Source organism: Oratosquilla oratoria, chromosome 35 (genome assembly GCF_046742065.1).
Source record: "Oratosquilla oratoria isolate Oo_2021 chromosome 35, ASM4674206v1, whole genome shotgun sequence".
NCBI classification, from domain to species: Eukaryota; Metazoa; Arthropoda; class Malacostraca; order Stomatopoda; family Squillidae; genus Oratosquilla; species Oratosquilla oratoria.
The window spans coordinates 9863982-9885916 of record NC_134811.1 but is presented as its reverse complement, the minus strand read 5'-3'; the positions used below and the strand labels follow the sequence as shown (position 1 = coordinate 9885916).

The 21935-nt window shown below is 48.0% G+C and overlaps 1 protein-coding gene across 9 annotated transcripts in view; it reads right to left on the bottom strand.

Moving 5' to 3' along the window:
• Positions 1-21935, bottom strand: part of trc (Serine/threonine-protein kinase tricornered) — a 484328-nt gene that overhangs the window by 103959 nt on the left and 358434 nt on the right. Inside the window, exon 1 of one of the 9 annotated variants that reach the window (XM_076173929.1) lies at positions 14176-14326. The exons of the other annotated variants lie outside the window; for them this stretch is intronic. The gene's annotated coding sequence lies outside the window, so the exon portion shown is untranslated. Of the gene's footprint in view, positions 1-14175; positions 14327-21935 lie in introns of those variants that run through there. 9 annotated transcript variants of the gene reach the window in all.

Sequence of the window (21935 nt, the reverse complement as noted above, 5' to 3'; positions counted from 1 at the left end):
TAAACCTTGTCAATTCTCATCAAGTAAATAACGTACTTCACTGATTCTACTTTCCGGCGAAATCAATCCATTTCTATCCGACTAAAATATGGTCCTAAAAATGACAATATCACCTATATTTTGACATCAAAAGATCTTATATACAGTACATATACACACACAAATATACGTGTGTATATATATATATATATATATATATATATATATATATATATGTATATATATATATACATACAAGATACATATGTATGTGTGTGTGCATGTGCCACTGGAAAGCCACGAGTCGTAATATGAATGACGCTTCTACGGCAGTCCATCCCCGGATGACAGACCCCCTTGAACGGAGGACGACAGAACACAGTAAGGGTTCTCTGGCCTGACGAGGGAAGATCCTGAAACCCGACCCACGAAGAGCACCGCAAGCTGAGCCCTGCACGCACACACGCACGCACGCACACCGTCAGGGGGTCCAAAAGTAGCCGCCGCCTCCTCTTCCTCTTCTTCTCCTTCCACCTCCACGCGGTGTCTCACCTTTTCTGAACCCCTTCAACGAGGACACCATAGTTTATTTATAAATTTATTTGTTTATTTTGCCAATAGACTGACTATTCATCAGTGGACGCACTCAGTCTATCCAAATTCCATTCTATCTCGAGTGCGGTGACCACTCGATTCCTCATCTGAACAAAAAAAAAAAAAAAAAAAAAAAAATAATAATAATAATAATAATAATAAATAAATAAAACGCGTCACCGCGCTGAAGGGTCTCATGGGCCCAACTCTGGTCATGGCATGATATAATGGGCGGCGGCGGTAGACTTCCTCGTTCGAGAAACTCTTGACAGATAATTTCGTTTTCTACCTGACCGATTGCCGTGGCTGGCTGGCTGGCTGGATGCGCTAAAGAAAACACACAGCAGGGAGGCGTGGGGGAGGGGTGGGAGAGGAGGTGGAGGAGTGGGAGAGGAGGGGTTGGAGATGAGGAGGAGGGGTGGGAGAGGAGGGGTAGGAGAGGAAGTGGGGGAGGAGGACGGGTAGGAGAGGAAGTGGGGGAGAAGGAAGGGAAGGAGAGGTGGGGAGGAGGAGGGGTAGGAGAGGAGGAGGGGTAGGAGAGGAGGTGGGGAGGAGGAGGGGTAGGAGAGGAAGTGGGGAGGAGGAGGGGTAGGAGAGGAGGTAGGGAGGAGGAGGGATAGGAGAGGAAGTGGGGAGGAGAGGAAGTGGGGAGGAGAGGAAGTGGGGAAGAGAGGAAGTGGGGAAGAAGAGAAGGAGGAGGAAAAGTTGGGAGGGGGGGGGGCAACTCGCGCGATGACCGAATCGAGTGCCGAAGAGCGTGCGAAGTGAGAACAACGACAGGAGGGACCAACTACGAGCACTGCACCTCCAGACTGACCGTTTGAGGCATAGTCTTGATCCAAGCTGAACAGGGTAGTCAGGCGTTGAAAAAAAAGCGAGAGGATTAATTGGGTAATTAATTGGTGAAACATACTTTTGAGGCAGGGGTTTCTCTGTAACAATTAACACTGTCATCCCTAAGACCTAACAAAATCACTAAAGTAGCCTCCCACCCCCCGAGCCCAAAAGGTAATGATGATCTAACTTAACTTCATATTTATATCGTGGTTCGTGTCGGTCAGTTGGGTCTTCTTCAGCTCGGTGGGCTTGATGGCACCGATGCCATTTAGTGGGAAATTTCCACAAATTTGTGGGAGAAATTTGCTCACATGGGATGTTTTGTGACCAAATTATATGTTGCAATGAACTTGTGTATGTAATAACTCCTTTTGTGGGAAAATATTGAAATCCAGATTTCCTTGTGGGAATTTTGTGGAATAAATCTCACTCGTTTGTGGGAACTGGCAAAGATCACAGTGACAACACTGCTTGATGGACTAATGAAGACGAAGGTATTCACAAAACTTGCAGGCCCCTTCCCCCCTCTACCCACCTACTGATACCTGAAGTGATCTTCTCAATGCCCTAAATAAAATATGTGCTGAGCTTCGCCGTGTGTTATGAAGTTGATTGGCCCAAAGTTCAATTACCTCCGTCTCAAAGGCATTTATCCTTTTATCCAGACTTCTGAAAAACCGACTCACTCATCTCTATGGCAACCTTTCACCGCAGACTAAAGAACGAGAGAAAACCCTTAACTAGGGAGATTTAACTACTTCCGGTTAATTATCGTGCGATACACGACCGTATCAAGAGCGGCCCAACCCAGATGCAGTTCACTCACCCTACGGCAAGCCATTTGCTTCCCCTCTAATGGTCCACATACCTCTCTCTAAATGATACCCCCCCTTTCCCATCTTTTACTCAACTCTACTCGAGCCCAACATCAAGGTTCGAGTCCTGCACGCGACTGTCATAAAAATGATCTAACCAAGTCCCATAATATTTACTCCGATACAGCGACGTACATTATTGTTCTAAGAACACATGATGTTATGCAACTGTCAGGTGCCTCATGACGCGCCTAAATGTCACGTCATCGCCCCGAAGGAGTGTACCTATGAATGCAACACGACCTCAGTGATGACGGGTTATGAGGCTGTCACGAGGGACATGCACAACGTTCAGGAAATGGAGGGGAAGCGTGTGGGCTCAGTGCAGGTGAAGGGGAGTGGACTGGGAGCTAGGTGGGGTGACTGTCATGACAGTATAAGGAGCCTGGCGAGCAGGCTAAGGTGAAGAAAAAGAGAAACACGATGGAAACCAAGAAAAAAGAGTAGAGGTTATAAGAACGAGTGAGAAAATTAGCGTTAAACTGTGAAGAAAGTACGAGAACATATAAGAAGAGTTGTGGGACGGAACGAGTGCCGAAAACAACAACAACAACACACAGGTCAAAGGAATACCAGGAACAAGATGAAATAAACGAAGAAGATGAGGAAGATCAAAATAGCAGGGATGGTGGACGAGAAGGTTAAAAAAAAAGTCAGGAGGAATAAAAGACGACGGTAAACATGCCGGGAGAACAAAGGGGGAAGGAGGAGGGGGGCGGAGGGGATGGGGGAGGTTGTGGAGGACATCTCAGTCAGAGGGAATAATACCAAATGTAAGCGAACGACCTACGGACGTCTTTGAAGGCGTCAGGAATAGAGATGATGATGATGATGATGATGATGATGATGATGATGATAGAGAGAGAGAGAGAGAGAGAGAGAGATTGGACCCAATGGCAAAACTACGGCAGGGGACGCCAGTGACGCAGGCAAGAGCAACAAGATGAGGAGGAGGAGGAGGAGGAGGAAGAGGAGCCGCCAGCACCCGAGGTGCCGCGCCGCCGCGGTTCGCTGACTCTATTCCTGCCCTCCGTTCGTCACACCGCGCCGCTGTCCCAATCCGTCCCCTTCCCCCCGCCCCTCGCACTTTAGCACAACACTGTGGATCAAGTCTGAATGAATGTGAACGTGGGCGCGCGTCCGTGGTTGAGTGTAAGTGTGCTCGCTTGTGTACGAGTACGTGCATGAGCGAATCTACATGTGCGCTCGTTTATGTGCGTGTGTGTGTGTTCGCTCGTTTTTTTGTCACCATACCTACACAAAGCAATGCTGAGTACACATAAAAAAAAAGTGAGGGGAAAAGGTGCACAATACCGCGGCCAATATACGGCAATAGATAACCCGCAAGCTTCCGGGTTGGCATCCGCATCGGCTGAGCGCATGTTTGCTGGGACTCGTAAAACGCCTCACCGTGGGGATGGCAATTAGCAATCTAAGGGATCGCCATTCATCCACACTCGCACATACAAACACAGAGCAATGTGCGCGCATTCAGTCGCACGCTATCACTCAACTGACACAAAACACCAACCGACGCACAGACTTTTTCTCCAGGTGTCGCCCGCCGCAAGTCTTCGGCCCCCGGGGGGGGGGGGGACACCCCACGGACACACTGCCTGCGCGCGCGTAAGAAGATCGGACATACTGGAACACGTTCACATATATATCTTTAATTTGGTTAACTTTACTCGGTTTTAGTTGACGGTGGGGGCGACGTCAGTGCCAACTAGAGTCCAGGTCGAAAGATATCCCCTTTTGGCGGCATTTTTATTCTCCCATCCTCATCCCCGCTTCCTCTAATTCACTAACCGGATGATTCCAGCAAGGAAAGGAAAAAAAATGTGCCACATACGTCACAATGTACAAATTTCACAAGGCACATGTGAATCACAAATATGCAGAATCCACTAGGAAGATAAAAAACAAAAAACAAAAAAAAACCGAGTCCGCGCGCTTTCGTGATGTATCACGAAAGCGCTCGGACCCCTGTGCGTTGTTTCTCTTCCTAGTGGATTCTGCATATACGTCACAATGTTTAACGACGTAAAACACTAACCATACGTGCACATTACAAAAGTCACAACTTGGATTGTTGTGATTCCAGGAGAGGTCACCTTCCCTATAATAAACTCGTGATAAGGTTCAGAGTACATCCGGATTCACAATCGCCGGAAAGGGGACACGCAGGGGAAAGCCAGAAAACAGTGGACAAAACAATTCCATGCTAACACATGCATATTCAATTAGTAGCATTCATAATACCTAAACAGCCTGACGCACAGATTCCCTATGCATGAATATTCAAAACTATTTCATCATATTGCCCCACATATGGCCATCAATACCCACGAACATTCACACGCACACACAAACTCACACATGATGTTTGATTTATATAAAAAAGACGAAAAATGGATAGAGAGGCTTTGTTGTTGTGGGATGAAAAATCAACAAGAATTCATAGTAACAACAACCAAGCTTGCTCAAAAGACGTTTGGAAACATAACTTTACAACCAGATGCGCAAAACTGTGAATCAAGTTAGATTAATCCAGGCTAACAGTACGACCCAATGTAAAACAATCTTTGACGTAACTCCCTGAGCACAGCGTTGCAAGTGAATGAGTGTGTGTGTGTGTGTGTGTGTGTGTGTGTGTGTGTGTGTCAGTGTCACAGGATGTATTATCTATGGATGAGGCAATAAATGAGCTCTGACCTCTCATCCGGGAAAGTAATATCTGTCGATCACGGGGCCAGTACGAAACCATGATGAATCTCACTCTCTCTCTATGTACAGTGAATACACGCAAAATGAACACCCACACACAGTAAACAGACGCACACACAAACAAACTCAAAACGCAGATCCAGCCAGGCGCAAACAAACACATACCAGCCCATGTAAACTGAGACGGAGCTAAGCTCGGCGCAGTGCAAACATGAACCTCAGGTTGCTAAGTGACTGGGCAATTATCCTTTAGCAGCTCAGACTGCGGCGCCCTCTTCCAACGCTGCTTTTATGTCCTGAGCGAAACCACGGGGGACGACCTCAGAGTCCAACACATCTTGAAGATCCCGTTTCGTTTCGTCACGGATCTCCACCGCGACGTCAAGACTTCTCGAACGTCCCCCGATGTTCACAGCACCAAACGTTTCATTACGATGAACTCTTTGGTGTGGAAGGTTCCTTTCACACAATTTTTTTTTTAATGGTGACAATTAGAATTATATTAGAAAGACCTTTGGTGTATCTATGCGTTCACATTACGGCGAGTGGGAATCATGAATGTACGTGGTATCACGTGACTAAAGACAATCCTCTCCCCTCACGCCTTCGGCAACGAAGTGAGAGCTCGTAAATCTTATTTCACAAAGTGATTGTTCAACAGTTGGTTTGTTCCTGAGATACCAGTGACAGACTCTCTCACCATCATTCCCTATCTTCTTCATGGCGTGTGCATTTCGCGTGACGTAGGTAACACCGTGAACTCACGTAACGAGACTACCCATGACGCAAGCGCCTTCACGTGACGTGGCAACAACAGGCAGCGTTTGACGCATGCCGCACCCGCAGGCGGCAGGTAGCCCGGCCGGGCCGCGGCACAATGAACTCGCTGTTTGCTGTCGTCTCGTCCACGACAAAGGGGGGCAGAGGCATTATGATGCCAGGGAAGACGAACGGGGGACAAAAGGTGTCCTGTGACGTCGACAAAGACGGGGGGAAACAAAGGGCCGATTGCACGTCGAGTTAAAAGCCAGATTTCCCGCCGCGATCTGGAGGGGGGCTGAGGAGGGGTGGGGAGGGAGGAGCATGAACCCAGGAAAAGGGCTCGACAAGTGCCTCCTGAATGGGGAAACAAGAGTAGGTAGAGAAGGAGAAGAGGGTGTCGAAAATACAGAAAAGAGCACTGAGGATGTAAAAATGATTGGATGCGGGGGTCTATTTGAAATACGCTTACGTGGCATCTAAAAGCGACGTGTGAAACGGCCACGAGGTGGGAAAAGGAACGGAAATGTATAATTACACTTCCCAAGAGCAGGACCATGAGCGGCCGCCGCCGAGTCGGAAACTCCCATGGAACAGAAGAGCTGGTTGCGAGCCGAAGAGGCGGGGTTGGCAATGTGGGTCGCGCCCAAAAGTGGGTCACATGGAAGAAAGGCAGATGACGCAAGTGTCCGGCAGCAAAACGACGGCTGCTGTTGGAAAGGTAGGCAGGCAGGCGAGCGAGCGAGTGAGCGAGATGGCAGCGTCAGCCAGGCCCAGTCCAGGTCGACTTGCCCCGCGGGGTATTCCACTTCCATCTCACCTGCTCACTCGACCCCCTTCCCTCTCTCCCCTTCTCTTTCTTTCTCTCTTTTCATGCTCAACACCTACACTTCCGTGTGTATTTGCCTAGTTGTAATACACGAAAAAAGAACAACGTTCGTAGGATTCTGTCCCTTACTCTCCAATTACCATACTTAGTGTGTGTGTATGAGTGTAAGCACAGGCACAAGTACACGTGCTTGTCCACAAATGGAGGACCAAAAATATGGCTTTAATCCTATGGAGGGTTCCCTGGTTGACATTTTACAAACAACAGGGGGATTCACAAAGGGAGAGCGGCGACCTGGTGGTATGGGGAGAGGAGAGGAGAGGAGGGGGGAGGGGCACGGGGCCATTTGGGGCCGTGCAAACGAGCAACACTCAAAACGGACATCCGGCACGACGTCGGGCGCGGAAAGAGAGAAGCCCAAATGCTAATGAGAGAAGGCGGATACAGATAATAATGTGAAGGGAGGACGCAGCGCTCAAGCCGGGGTTACGTGTGACCTGTTCTACATAAGCATCACATACTCCACACGAAAGGAACCCCGCATAACCGAATAAAATAGCCTGGTGACGGTCAGAACTACAGGCCAATGACCAAACAGTGTGGGGAAATAGTTGATATTGTGTTTAAAATGAGTTAACGTAATACTACGGGTGTATGTATGGAGAACACGATGACCTGTTTAGATGATCTACCAGGGTTATTGGGAACTTTGTTCTGGGATTCGGGGATTTGGTACCCTCCGGGCAACTTGAGACTCCTGAGCTTGATTAGGGACGAGTGAGGGCGGAGGAGGACGAGGAGGAGATGGAGGAAGGGAGGTCAAGCCAAGCCCGAGGACACATCCACACGCTAGCGATGCACAAGGGTGAGAGTGTAGGGGCGCCTTCGGTTCCCTAAGGTTCTTGATACAGGGCAAGTCGTCTCTCATTCTCTGCCTCTCTTTACGTGTGTGTGTGTGTGTGTGTGTGTGTGGGTATGTGTCTCTGTATGTATGTGTGCCTATGTGTACGTGTATGCATGTATGTGTGCCTATGTGTACGTGTATGCATGCATGTATATGTACCTATGTGTACGTGTATGTATGCATGTATATGTGTCTGTGTGCGTACGAGTATGTGTTTATGTGTCTGTGTATGTATGTATTGCATGTGTGTATATACATGTACGTATAAATGTATGTTTATGTGTATACAAACGTGCGCGATATCAAGCTGGTATGTCTATACATACACGCATTAAGTATGTAAACAATCAGTCGAACACACAAAGAAACAAACCTGAGCCTGTGCGTGTGTGCTCACGCGTGTGCGTACATGTACGTCCACGTCCACAAAAACCGCACTGACCGGCTGGGGGTTCTATACTAGTACGAGTACAAGGTGCTAACCAGGCTGGTTTTTATAGCCACCCTACACGACAACGCGAGGAGGAGGAGGAGAGGGGGGAGGAGGGGGAGAGAGGGGATGGGAGGGAGAGAGAGGGAGAGGAGAGAGAGGAGGTGCATGGAACTACATTTCAACTTTAGTAGTACTATTCGGGAGGGTGCTGGTGGGCGGGTGTGTGGGCGTGGGGTCATCAGCCATCGCCCACCTGCCCTTTCCCCGGATCATCATAAACCGCCTTCGCAAATGGAACTCCCTCAGCTAGTGTCTACAAGCCCCCACCCCCCCGTCACCCAACCCCCAAAGCTATTACTTCGGTCGAAGCTTGATTGGAAGGATTCGGTCGAAACGCGCGCGCGCGCACACACACACGCACAGATCATTATTCCTTTCTTGGTGATGGATACGGGCGAGGATAATTCTGGCACCGTCCACTTCCGCGTCCAATATTTACCCTTCACATTTCCTACACAAGTATCATACGTGCAACTCGTGACCCTTGTTTGCCAGTGGCCACATACAAGGATATTGCCTTAGAATTATACACGAGAAACAGTATTATATCTATACGCACACACACACACACAGAGGGTGGGAGTGAGAGAGAGAGAGAGAGAGAGAGAGAGAGAGAGAGAGAGAGAGAGAGAGAGAGAGAGAGAGAGAGAGAGAGAGCTGGCTGCATAGTACAACAGAAGAGCGCCGCCGAGTAAGAGAACTGCAAGTGTGCAAGTGGATGAGGCGCGAGATCAACCTTCGCCTCCATTTACTGTGTGAACACTCAAACCTTTGAACGTGCGCAAGTGGCTGCGTGACATGATTATATGTCTATTAGTAACCTAAAAGACAGAGATAAACCTCTTTATTGACCTATTTCGTATAACTCGTGTATTCACGTGCGAGTGCGTGCGCTCGTGTGTGCGAATGAATGCGTGCGTTCGTGTGCGCGCACGCGTGAAGAGAGAGAGAGAGAGAGAGAGAGAGAGAGAGAGAGAGAGAGAGAGAAAAACAAAAAAAATGTTCATAAGGACTGCGGTGCCTGAGGGGTAGTATCCCAACAGCCGCCAGCAATCGCTGCTGCTCCTCCTCCTCCTCCGTCGGGGATTCAGGTTGCAAGGACCCCTAGCTTCCGGGAACGGTTAATTATAGCCTGCGTTGCGAGGCGGTCCGCCCGCAGGAGGAGCTGAAGGAGTGGGGCCCGGCGGCCTTTCTTCAGTTCGTTCCTTTGTCAAGCGGGCACGAGTGCGTGCCTGTCGCTCTTCGTCTCCTCTTCCTTTGTTCATGGGCGTAAGCCCGCACAGTGTGTGTGTGTGTGTGTGTGTGTGTGTGTGTGTGTGTGTGTGTGTGCGTGTGTTTGTATATGTGTCTATATCCGTGTTTTGTATCTCCATCTGTGTTGTGTGTGTTTGTATCTTTATCTCTGTGTGTGGATATCCGTATGTTTGTATCTCAATCTGTGTGTGCGCCTATATCTGTATGTTTGTATCTCTATCTGTGTGTGTGTGCGCGTGTGTACGCAAGCAAAGGTACCGTCCGACGGAGTGCAATGATCAACAAAGATACTTGATCCACTTCTGCCCCCACAATCAACCTCTCCACCGTCCACTTCTCTCCCGGCCAGAAAAGACCCACAATGCAGTCTCAGGCACAAAGAAACAAAAGGCACAAACACCGTCTTTGACACATGGGACACCCGGGCCAAATGTTCCCACGGCACGCCCACACGCCCTGCAGGTAGAGCCGGTGGCAGCACATGGGCGGACACGTGGCCCGACGCCTCCGGACTTGCGGGGGCGTTGTCCTGGTTTGGGCGTGAGGTTTAAAATCCACGCGCACGCACGAGATGGGGGGGGTGCATGTTGTTGCATACAAACGCACAAGATACCAACGTGTGTGATCGTGCGTCCACACCATTCCTCCTTTGTTGCGAGGCGAGCAGCGCCGGGGTTGCCCACACTCAAGGTTGCAACAGCGCGGCTTTGCCAGTGCTGTGTGGCAACAGACTCTGCTGCTGCTGAGGTCTTGCTTCAACTCAGCCTGGCCCAATCCTATTGCCTCGTTATTGAAGTGTGGGCCCATGGACGGAACGCGCAATAGGACATACAAGATGAGGGCGGACAACCTACATTAGAGCCTGCTTGCTTGCTTGTCTGACTATCTACCCACCCGATGTCGGGGTGCACAGGCGGCTATACTAGGCCTAGCCGACCCAGAACGACCACCAGTCATCTCCGGTCACCGAATGCAACGCAACACTCCACAATCAGCCTTATCCCCCAACTCATGCGAACAAGTCCCTTATCTTATACTATTCTATGCACACATACACACCTGTGACAGCAGCATCACGATAATGCTTTTAAAGAGTACCCGCCATCACCATTTACTGTCAGATCGCCATTTCTTAAAACAGGTTCCATGCTCGCATAACTAACCTCCCACCTAGTACCTTTCCCAATCCTCCGGTAACCTAAGGCTGGGACGCCTTCAGCCCCTGGTAATAAAACAACTCTCTCCCGCTGAATCCGCAACAATCAAATATGATTTACAAAACCAACGCCGCCCTGCTCATCGCCAAACCAACTTTCTCCTCTTACCCCAACGTAGCAAACGTCATCTTTGTCATCGTTTCTAGTACAGTTGCCTCCACTTGCAAGTACTACAGAGGCAGGTCGTCTTTCTAGGAGCTCTGGGTTATGGGATTATGACTAAATAGATTAAATCGTATGACAACTTTTGATGAGGAAAAATGCGCAGGGAAAGCGTCGTAAAAGACGCAGGGCCCTGTCGTGGAGGCAACAGTGCGTGCCCGGCCCCCCTTCCCCTCCCCTCACCTCATTTTCTTTCTACAACTCCTAATTTCAGATCTTTTGTTGCCTACAGATGATTATCTTGGCCGGGCCTTCGGGCCCAGTGCCCAGTATCCATCCTCCTCCCCTTTCGCTGGCCGCATGACCCCCGAGCGAAGAAACGAAGAGATCCTGCGGCCGTCAGCTCTGCCGCAGCCTCCGAACAATCACCGCAAGCAACTAACGCAACCATTACTGCAATCACGCGCATTCCTCTTCGCCACTGCCTGAAATCACTCGCTGTCTTGTCAACAGAGCTCTCGCTCAAGCACGGCAAACCCATTGCTGCTGCTGACCTTAGTTGACAATAGAAGGAAACGACAGGACGACGATGTGCCACCAAAGAGGTTCACGCTCAGGTCGGGACGCGCTCGTTGCACTAACTTCCTCAACACGGCGACGGTTCTTATGGCTTTCGTTCCAGCTGAGGGGCCTCGAGACAAAACAGGGTCTTGACGGGTCGCGACCCACGACTGAACAAGATTGCACGGGACTAGCCGGAAAAGAAACTTATTTTTTTAGCCGGAAAAGAAACTTATTCTAGGTGAAGAGTGATCGCGTTTTAAGAATTTAACTTGACAAAATCCAGCCGAGTGGTTGCGGTCGAAGCCCCCCTCCACACACACACACCTCCGACGAGTGATTACTACACGCTAGCTACATCTCGTATTTTTTTTCCTACCCGTGCTCTCTCAGGGGCGTAGAGCGACTATTCCTGTCTCGGCTCCGCTTCACTCATTACGAGTTCTCGCGTTCAACTGGCAGCCAGGCAGGCAGTCGTCTCACTCGCTCTCTTCCATCCGGATCAGTTCATGAGGAGACGGGACACGATGATGCTCTTCCCTTAACCCATCGCTCCGGAAATTTGATTCAAGATGACGCCAGATGATTTTATTCAGCTGAGGGTGGGGGAGACGGGATTACGGGGACAAATGGGTTAATCTATATAGGATATATGCTGTAGTTTCAACATATAACTGATTAAAAACGCCTGGCAGAACCTAACAACGAAAGTGTTAATCAGTGAACCCCCTTCTTTACGGGGCTGTATTTTGTCCCTTTGACGTAAGTGGAGTAGGAAGCACAGGAGTCTTAGTCTGAGTTTATTCCCGACTAGTTTCGCAGGTATGCTTTTTCAAAAAGCATACCCGCGAAACTAGTCAGGAATAAATTCAGATTAAGACTCCTGTGCTTCCTACTCCACTTACGTCAACCTGTCAGAATGTCTCCATTTGACCCATTCTCCTGGCTCCCTCGAGGCTATTCCATCCACCTCCGTTGCATCACTCACGAATGAAGGGGATAAATGAATGAGGTAACAGACCAATACCAAACGACAAAGAGTTTTATCGACACGGAAAACCTCGGTCATGATGAATGTGTATCTATGTGACTCCCTTATCCGCACAGCGAGTATCATAACCACACGAAAAATAAATCACATCACAACCCCAAGAAAACGTTTGTATCGAACGTCTGTATCAATATGGTACACGCTGACGTGTCGTTTCAAAAACGTTGCAATGCCATGCGTGTCAACAACCGCGATAGCGTTTTCTAAACATTTGTCGAAACCGTTGCCTTATGACATTCGCACGGATTTGACAATGTTATCTCAACTGGGTGGCGAGCCATTACACTGCAAGCTAACCTCAAACGATTCAATGAAGATGAGAGAGAGAGAGAGAGAGAGAGAGGGGGGGGGTTAAAAATAAAAAAGGATCTTCCCAAAAGTCAAGAATCAGTACTGGTTCGGGTCTCCCAGCAGTTGAAGAGAATCGTTCGTCACTCAACAGAAAAGTGCTAACACGTACTCTACGCCAAGACAACGCCTCACTGCTCATCCCCCTATCTTGAACATATCTCCATTAATAATAATAAGAAGTTTATTTGGTAATGAATCAATATGCATGAACTCCAGATAATGAAAAGAACATATAGTTTGAAATAACAATTACATTTGCCGAGGATAACATAAAAAAGTATGTAAGCTTATTTCCATTGTGGTCCACTTTCTTTACTGGGGAACGACCACCATGTATACTTAACCTTAGTCGAAAGGCGAAGAAAAAAGTAAGGAAGGAAAGAAGGAAAGAAAGAAGAAAAATGAAAGATTTATATAAAACTTTAATGAGGCCATGTTATCAGATAAGAAAAAAAAATATATTTCTTATTTTTTCAGTTTCGTTTATATATTCTCCCTGGCCAAGCTGATGAGCAAACCAATAAAAAAAAAAAGAAAACAAAGAAAATCTGGCCTTACCACCAAAGGACAGGTACCACTAAGATAGCATACAATCCCATTTTTAATCAATTTATCGCCACCACACACAATCGTCACAAAACTGCATGACAACATCACAAACCTGATATTCCTTTCGATTAACGTGACAATCATTTCGACAAACTTTAAAAGACTATTCACACGAGACTTCTTCACTCAGTGACTTACAGGCTCCTTTGGCCGTGGCTGGTTGCCTGTGGGGCCGCGGTTTTCCTGTATGAGATAACAGAGGTAACGGGGCTGATTGTTGGGTTTTTCCCACTTCCTGCGCACCTCAAGGTAAAAATATCACCCTTCATCTTCGTTTTTTGGTTCTATTCTAGTATCACGAAAACGCATTTTTCACTTTTCGTTTTATTCATTTGAAATATCTATTTTTCCCCTATGGGATAAATTGTGTTAGGTTCGGTTTGGTTAAGAGCTATTGGATAACGTAAAGTTAATGTTATATATCCGTGTTTGTGTGATCCTGGCATTTTACATTTTTCATATGTCCACCACCGTCACCTTTTATACCAACATTATACCAACTACCTAGATTATCCACAGTCATCCTACCCAACATTGTATGTTATAGTGACAGTGGATTCTGTAAACATATATAACAAAGGCCGCTATCACTATGCGACCCTAACCCTGCAACCACTGCATCCGAAGAACATGGTTATGCCCCACGGCCACCAAACTCTCCTCGGCACCAACGCACGGGGCGAGACGAGGCCTCGATTTGGGCGATTCTGGGGCAACACTTGCCCCCACTGCCTCTCGGCTCACCGGACCTGTTGCTTTCCAAACCTTTTTTTTCTTTTTCTTTTTAATCTTGCGAGCTTCCTCGAGCGCGGTGAAGTTCGGCTGTTCACCTCCACGCCAAGTCGCGGCAGCGTGCAGCGCGGCCGCCGTGGAGGCTGAGGCCATGGCTTATCCCCCAAACACTTTTTCTCAAATCTCTCGAACGTGAAGAAGACACTTGTGAGAAGAGCGGGTACAACAATTACACTGTAAATCCCGATCGTTGGGAAAAAGAGGGCTCAGGACATGGGCCCTGGGGATGACATGCACTCACAGTCACACCACTCGAGGAACGGGAGAGGCGTCGCGTGCAGACAACCTCTCGTCACTAGGGTCAACGTAAGACTGACTGCTGCCGAGCCGTGAGGCGAGTTGGGCCCCGGCCGGGACGGGACGAGCCTGCACTCCGTCGTCACCACCTCTCGCTTCTCCCTACCCCTACGTCTCCCTCCATCTCCCCACCCCCGCTTCCTCCTCTTCCTCCTCCTCCACCTATTCCACCTTCTCCTTTGTGGTGGTAGAGATGGAGGTGTTTCCTCAGATAATGGAAGGCGGGCAGACAGACGAGAACAAGGCCACCAGTAAACACACACACACACACACACACACACACACACACACACACACACACACACACACCATACAAGATTTTAAGAACAAATTAGATGCTGAGAGATACAAAGACGGGTCACTACGAGCATAGCTCCCCTTCCCGTATAATACAACTAGATACATACAACTAGGTAAATACACACACACATACACACACGAGCTCTGATCTCTCACCCTAGTGGATAACAGCTGTCGATCACGAGTTTAGCAAGACCTTGGTGAATCATACACACATCATTACAAGCACACACATACACATGCGCAAGCACCTAAATATAAGCTAGAAGAAAAATCGTGATAAACAGCAAAGTGAAGGAATAAACACTGGGAAGAGAGAGAGAGAGAGAGAGAGAGAGAGAGAGAGAGAGAGCAAGGAAATGAGGCGAGAAGTTAAGAGCGGGGACATGATTACGGCAGGGGTGGAGAAAAAAGAAACAACGAGATTAAAAAGTGCAAAGAAGGAGGAGGAGGAGGGGGGGAGGAAGGAGGAGGAAGAGACAGGAGGGATAAGGGAGGAGGGAAGAGGGGAGGAGGAGGAGGAGGAAGAGAGAGGAGGGATTAGGAAGGGGGAGATATATGGGAACAATGGTAGGGATAGGGAAAGAGAAGGAGGAAGAGGAGTAGGAGGAGGAAGAGGAGGAGGAGGAAGGATTAGGGAGGGGGACAGATGAAAGAAGAATGGTAGGGATAGGGAAAGAGGAAGAGGAAGATAGAGGAAGGATTAGGGAGGGGGGACAGATGAAAGAAGAATGGTAGGGATAGGGAAAGAAGAAGAGGAGGGATAAAGGAAGGGGGAGAGATGAAGGAAGAATGGCAGGAGGTGGTGCAAGGTGATGTAGGGGAAGGGGAAGAGGTAAAGGGGGAAGAAAAGGAGAAGGAGGAGGAGAAAGAGGACGTAAGGGGATCAGGAGGAAGTAGAAGAGAGGAAGTAGAAGAGAGGAGGAAAGGGGAGAGGAGGGGGAGGGAAAAGAGGTGGGAGGGAGAGGAAGAGGAGGAGGAGAGGAGGACGATGGGATGAAGAGGAAAGAGGAACAAATGGAGCGTGGCGCAAAATTGCCGAAGAGAGGCAATGTGGAGACCCAAGAAAAGAGGTCAAGAGGGGTAATCAAGAGTTTTCAAGAAAAATGCACGAGGAAGAGGAGGTGGAGGAGCAAGAGGAGAAAGAGAGAGTAAAGAGAAGAGAAGAAAGAAGAGAGAAATGGAAGACGGGGAAGAGGGCGGGGCTAGACGTATGGGAGATAACGTGGGCGATCGAGACTGAGAGAGAAAACGAGGAGACTGGGCGCCTGACCTCCTGAGATGGTAGACTGTGAGGCGTCAACCTCGACCCAGGATGGGACGTTGGCAGGACGGGATCCTCCAGTGGCGGAACGTTCCACGAAAGTGGAACACACGATGATACGAGGAAACGGGAAGAGCAGGTGGTAAAAGGAAGTGGAAGTTGGACGGAGGAAGATACGGGAGGAAGAGTAGGTGGAAGGAAGGGAGGGTGAGAGGAAGGGAGGATGGGAGGAAGGGAGGGAGGGAGGATGGAAGGGAGATGGGAGGGAAGGAGGATGCTACAACCTTTCTACATCAACACGTTGGATTAATCCGAGGTGCAGGAGTGTGAGAACGGAGGAAGGGGAAGGGTAAGAGGAAGGGGAAGGGTAAGAGGAAGGGGAAGGGGAAGGGGAAGAGGAATGGGAAGGGAAAAAGTAAGGGAGGGAAGGAAACACAGCAGCACAGAAAAAGAATATCGAAAGCGTGGGAACGACTGAACTTCTAAGCTTAAAGTGAGAGAAGGGTGGAATAAAACAAACGAGCAAAATAAATATAAAATGTAAAGAGGAGGAGGACGAGAGAGCTGATAATGGTAGAACAAAGACTAAATGACAAGAATCACAGAGGGGAAGAGGGGAGAGACGGGACCCGCTGAGCGTAGAGTAACAAATACAATTTATCGATAAAAGGTAGTGAGGGTGACAGGCAGAGACTAAAAAACACAACACAAAGTGAAAAATGTGATTAGCGTTATTGTCAAGAATAACCAGTGCTTCCATCCTAAAGACATAGAGGTGATACGAACGAAATTCAAGGAGGGCAACAGAGCAGAGCAACAATTAACTTGGTTCAAAAGTGACCGGCATTCTTCCACTTTTTTGAGTGGATATTATGCTTCAACCACAAGAAAACGATGTGTGACTGATCCGTAAGGATCTAACTATAATTCCTACATTACTGATTGCATAAATCAATACGACATACAGAGAGAGGGAGAGAGAGAGAGAGAGAGAAAGACAGAGAGAAAGAGAGGGAGAGAGAGGGAGAGGGAGAGAGAGAGAGATAGAGTGAGGGAGAGTGAGGGAGAGAGGGAGGAAGAGAGAGCGAGAGGAGAGAGAGGAGGGGGAGAGAGAGAGAGAGAAAGAGAGAGAGAGAGAGAGAGAGAGAGAGAGAGAAAGAGATAACAGGCTGCTGGCACGCGTTTGCATAATCTGATTGATTTTTTTTCCCTGGGACGGGAGGAATAATTTTATTACGAATTAACATAAATATCAACTTGGGCCATCCAACCATCCTACCCTAATACACCAGACATAATTGCATATTCAGCTAAACATTGGAGAGCAAATTAATTTTAAACCCTAAATCTATTGGGTGGAAATCGAGCTCTAGCTCTTCCATCTCTTCTCCTTTATTCGTTTTTTTTTATAAACGTGACAACTCACCATCACTTCTGCCTCTAACCTTTTTCGAGTAGAGAATTTTTAATAAAAATTCCCTACTCTTTCTTCACACACACACACACACACACACACAGAGAGAGAGAGAGAGAGAGAGAGAGAGAGAGAGAGAGAGAGAGAGAGAGAGAGAGAGAGAGAGAGAGAGAGAGAGAGAGAGAGAGAGAGGGGGGGGGGATGATCACGCAAGTACATGTAATAAGACCTAAGGAACATGAAGCGCGCCCCTTACCTTCTGTAAAGAGGTGATGCAGTTGGAATAATAATAATGATGATGACAATAATAATAATAATAATATGGTCCTTTCATACTTTGTTCATAAGTAATGGAATCAAAAAGGCATTGTATAAATGAACAAAGTAAACTGTAACTTTCCTTCTAACAAATCAAACAAGTGCCTCCGATTGTTTATTGGTAACAAGGAACCATTTAAACTTTTTATCTCTTCGATACCAGTTACCGAGACTACACTCGATCGTGTGTCGAGGAAATGATTTCCTCAACTAGACCAGTATTTCATTGGTGACGTCCTTACGCTCGCCCGACGCCCGGGACGGACGACTTTAGCCACGGACGGCGATCGGGCGTGCCGTGGGCTTCATTTCCACGCCCACCAGTAAGTCATTTCGCGGCGCGCGCGCGGCTGAATATTAACTATAATCGTTGTGGCCGTTCGACGGCCTTCTCTTGGTCATTACGGCAGCGGCCGGGTCCTGTTCAGCCGTCAAGTGATGGCCGGACCCCCATGTACTGTATACCACCGAGTGTGCCACCTAGTGCGCAGGTGGCCCCACTTGGCCCAGTGCCCGCGCGTTCACGGGCGTTCCCTCGCGGGGTACAGAGATACCAAGTACCTTCGCCCCATCCACTTGTAAGTACTACACGGGTTGATGTCCCCCAGAGGGGGCGGGGAGGAGCTGTGTATTTGTTTGTTTGTTTGTGTGTGATTCACCATGGTTTTGGATCACGTGTTGGATTCGTGATCGACAGCTATTTCCCTCCCGGAAGAGAGCTCAGAGCTCATATATGACCGATCTATAGGTAATGCTGTGACCTCACACACACACAACTCCCCGCCCACGAGAGTTGGAGTAACGACTCGAAGCGCAGCTATACTGAAATTATTTCAGCCCTGGGCGGATTCGAACGTCGTAGTGACAGCCGGAAACTCTACCAACTGCGCCACGAGTTGTGCGTGTGCGTGTGTCTGTGTCTGTGTGTGTGTCTGTGTCTGTGTCTGTGTGTGTGTGTGTGTTTGTGTGTGTGTGTGTGTGTGTGTGTGAAAGAGTCGCCCTTGACCCAACAGGACTAATTCGTGGCGTCAACGTTAGACGTAAAACACGAGAAGACGTCCAGTCACTATAGTTCGTACATCCGAATCCCATTCCAGACACGTGCACATATATTTTTCGTTGTAGAATACCTGTAACCCTTTTGTACTGAGCAGCTCTCCTAATATCAACGATTTTCATTAAAACACACACACACACACACACACATATATATATATATATATTATATATATATATATATACATATATATATATATATATACTTGTGATACATGATGGGTCAGGACCGGTTGTCCGCTTCAACCTGGGGGCCACGACCTACTTTTTCAAATGATTCATTTCTATATAATTTGAGGAACCTAATAATAATAATAACAATAATAATAATAAATGAATAAAATCAATCACTGTCGTGGCACAAGATAATCATGATTGACAACTTTGTAATAGAGCAGTGTTTCTCTCCATTATTATTATTATTATTATTATTATTATTATTTTTATTTTTTATTTTTTATTTTTTTTTTTTTTTTTTTTTGCCGGGTGAGATTTTGGGGAAAAATTATGGGAAGCCCCCTTGAATGTTGAAAATTCGTGAAGGGATGAATGGAGTGGAAAAAGGTCGAGAACCACTGGTTTCACTCTTCTACCACAGCGACGTTCTATACCGACTTTGTTCTTGAGAGGGGCCGGGTGGGGGAGTGACGGGGAGTGACGGGGAATGGGTGCCGGGGGAATCCCGATGGGAGTAGAGTGATCAGCGAGTCCATAAAAAAAAAATTCCTCTCTTCTGAACCCAACAGACTCTGGTTTGGATGACTCGGTGGCTCAGTGATACAGTTCCCAGCCGCCACTATGGCGGTCCGGGTTCGAATCCCGCCCAGGGCTGAAAACAATTTCAGTATCGCTGCGCTGCGAGTCGTTACTCCAACTCTCGTGGACAGGGAGTTGGGTGTGTGTGTGAGTGTAAGATCACAAAATTATCTACAGATCGGTCATATATGAGCTCTGGGTTCTCTTCCGGGAGGGAAAAGTTGTCGATCACGAGTCCAACACGTGATTCAAGACCATGGTGAATCACAGTGAAACTCTTATGTTACCTTTTAAATGTTTCATTTTTTCTCGTGTTCGATGATTCCCGTCAGTTTGGGGATGGTAGCACGGAGTTTAAGATGAAATCCTTGTCACCCCTTCGAGATTTTATCTTTTTAAAGTCATACAGCTTTTTTTTTTTGGGGGGGGGGGTTAAGAAGTACCTCCAAGGTTACAAGAAGATTTGGACAACTATAACCAGAGCTTCTATCCACGGGGTCGGAGGTGCTTAAGGACAGTTGGACAGGTAACAGAATGTAGGGGCAGTAGAATTCAAAATTATTTTATCTATCTATTTAATTATTTTTATATTTCATTTATTTATTTTTTCTTATCTTTAAGAGAAGATTAGTCTTCGATCATAAGGGAATTAGGGTCAGTGGATTAAAAAGTCGAAAGGATACGGATCTGTAGTGGTCGGTAGGATGCGAGTGGATGAGCTCCTGGTGAGGCGACTGACTCCCCGGGTCCAAGGGCAGTCCGTAGTGATGGCGGCGGCGGCGGCGTCGGTGCGAGGCGAATTATAGGACAAACCAATTACGTGACGTCCCTACTACAGCAAGTAATGCGGGCGGGACTGCGCCAGCCAGGTCCTCCCTAACCTGCTCCGCTTCCACTCTCTCTCTCTCTCTCCCTTTCTCTCAGCTCGACCGACTCCTCTCTCTCCCTTTATCTCCCTCTCTCTCACTTTCTCTCCCCTTTCAGTTCGACCGATTCCTCTCCCTTTCTCTCTCTCTCAGCTCGAACGATTCCTCAACGCAGTGGTTCTAAACTCTTCCTTTTCTTTGTCCTCTGCAGCATCCTTTTCACCATACGAGTACAACAGAAAGTCCTTCCCTCTCTTCTACAAGTGTATGACTCAAACAGGAAATAATGTACTTATCTTTGTTAATCTAATCTGTGACGTCTAAAAAGTACGATAATCTGGAGGATATGTAGCTTACAATCCGAGGAAATGTGATTTTCTAGAAAAATATTATTCCAAACATTTGAGTCGGAAAATATGTTGTGCCAATGACCTCCCCTTTACTCCTCCATAGAGATCCCCTAATCATGAATGGGGGTTCACCCCGTGGCAGAACCCCCCCCCACCAGCCCTAATCTCCCCTTATCTCACTACGCAGGCATAATCCCGTTGTCTAACCAACTCTCAACTCGTCTCACCTCAACTCATTATCCTATATTCCCTCTATTCGCACACTTTCTTCCATTACTAGGTACTTCTTGCATTATCATTTCCTTTCTCCTATTCTTCATTTTCTCTTCGTGTTTGTCATTTCAACGTCCTGTGACTTCTTCTTCTCATATCCTTCCTTTGCCAACTATTTCGGTCACTTCCTTAACCTTCACCTCAATCTCCATTTTGGAATCGTTTCCTTTACTTTCTCCTCGCCATGTCAGGAATCCTATTTCAATTCCTTAACCTTTCCTCCACTAGCTTGACGCCCCAAACACCAATTTTGTCCTGACCATCACCCGACTATTTCATTCAGCTGAGGGAGGGGGGAGGGCTTGGGTCCATCTCCATCGCCCAATTGAAGCAAATCGCATGGTGTAACCCTGAACAAAAAATCTTCGAAGTCATTTTCGGACAGAGCTCGCGTCTCCCGAAGTACGGCTTCTCTTGATTCCACCCCGGAAGGCGAGATCCGGTTTGCCAGAGCCTCCGAAGTCTGTGGAGGAGAACTTCAATGTAAAGCAAACAACCACACGAGAGAGAAAGAGCTTCCATGTTGGTGCTTGGCAGTGCGGTGGTGAGGCTCAGGAGCGCACGCGCGCGCACTCGCACTCTTGCTGGGTCGCCGCAGGGCCATAGGAGGTGTCCCCGCTCTCTCGATGTCATCACGAACAAGACCAACTTCCAAGGCGCTTCTGGGTCACACGTGAGCGAGGAACAGTTGGACTTGTCCAGGTTGCGCCCCAGGTGCAGCACCTGACCTCGATCTGCCTGCTCTGCTGCACGAAGCGGGGAAACTTTTGCCACCAAACCTGGGGTCACCTTCAAGAAAATTTGGCAGAATAACCTTTATCTACCATAGAGGATCAGGCCAGTTTTTGGAAGGTGAGCAGCTGATGTGCTCGTGGAGCCACAACCAGGGACTTATCATCAGCTGTTGGGGATGGAACCCGGGCCAACGCATTTTCGAGACTACAGCGAAAGTCAACGCGCCACGAGATGTAGAGCGATTAGAAAACGTGACCCAAAGTCCCGCTGGTGAGGCATCTTCCTCCCAACTCTGCTTCCAAGACACCAGGAAGACACCACCACCTCAGGTGTAACGACGCAAAAAGGGATTGAGCTGACCTTGTGCGAGGA